Below are 1,669 nucleotides of genomic sequence, written 5' to 3'. Positions count from 1 at the left end.
TCTTTCAAGTCTGAGTATAATGGCTATAATATGTGTACAATTTGATCAAGACAATACCTATGGATCAAAATTTATTTTAAACACTAACATATATAATATTGATGAGAGGAAAAGAGATACTCAGGTATTTTCAACTGTTCCATTCACTAGTAACATATATCCCTACCCTAAGTTATCTTTAACTTCAAGATATTGGAGAAGCATCAACCTAATTAAAATAGGGAAAAAAACCTTCAAGTACTCTACACATAATTTTAAAGAAAAGCTATGAAATATAAAAATGCTTCAAAGTATTTTAAAAGGCTTTACAAAAACAATGACAAGGGAAAAAGTTAACTAAAAGACATTCTCCTCTTCCAACAAAAATACTGAAAGTAAAAGCCAATAATATGGAGCTATTCCACATCCACATTTCCTGAAGGTAATCTTGCCTATCAAAAGCTTCACCCAGAATGGGTAGAATTCTAATTTATAAACTCAAAGATAACACCCTTTTCATAAACTCATTCAACTCTCTATATCCCATGAAGCACTTATCTGACAGAATAAACAAAAATAGCTGTTTCCTCAATCTAGGGCCTGTGACAATTCAAACTATGTTTGGTTTCTAAACATATCTGACACCCGCCATGTAATTAACACACACACACACACACACGTGCGCGTGTTAATCTATGTTTGGTTTCTAAACATATCTGACACCCGCCATGTAATTAACACACACACACACACACACACACACACACACACACACGTGCGCGTGTTAATCTAAAATCCACAAGAGAAAGGACCCTGGCTTCCATGATTGATCTTCCTGTTACCCAATGCATTCCTAGATCCCCTTAAAGTCTTTGCTTAACAAAAGAACCACTTAAGAACAGTCCTTACTACTGTGGACATTTCTTTTATGTGGAAATTATTTCAGTATTTTAAATAATTCAATACCTTTTCCAACTCTCAAACACTAAAGGATAGACACATCAAAGCAAACTTTAGACTGCTCTTTAAAGCAGCAAGAACCAGTAATTTATTTCAGAGGCCTTTACCAGCAGCTTAATCATTGGGCAGGGCCGCCCCATTGCTGCCCTACTACTATCTTCTTCCTTGCAGCTTCCTCTCCTTACCCTGAAGAGTTCTCAAGATAAGTTTTGGAGAAGTGAACTGCTAATTTTGCTTAGGTACACAGGATACAGATAAAAGCACAAATAAGAGGAAGCAATAAAACCAAAACCTCATGGGAAAGAAAAGTCAATCAAATAACATGTAACTATTAGCAGCTCTTCGGCTTTTTATAGCCAAATATCCTGAAAAATCTAACACCTACTGGTAAGCAGTCCACGAAGTGCCTATGGGGGGAACCACTATAATTTTATTCATGAGAAAAGAAAGCCTGAATTAAGGCAGTAACAGTGAAGACAATCAATGGGATGAGTCAAAGAGCTGTTAGGGAGAAAGGATGGACAGCCTGGTGACTGATAGAGCAGTGGGAGGAAGGAGAGGATAGAGTCTAGGATGGCCGCCAGGTGGTGAGTGATGCAGTCACCAAGATGAAGAAGCAAGAAGGAGGACTGACAGTGAAGGCGGGGAGGTCCAGCTTAGGCTGCCAATGAGAAGTCCTGTGTGTAGCTGGGAATACATTGTGCAGAGATGACCAGGTTAGAGAGAGATT

The sequence above is a fragment of the Galeopterus variegatus genome, unplaced genomic scaffold, assembly GCF_000696425.1.
Source record: "Galeopterus variegatus unplaced genomic scaffold, G_variegatus-3.0.2 Scaffold5365, whole genome shotgun sequence".
NCBI lineage: Eukaryota > Metazoa > Chordata > Mammalia > Dermoptera > Cynocephalidae > Galeopterus > Galeopterus variegatus.
Note: the sequence above shows the minus strand (reverse complement) of the source record.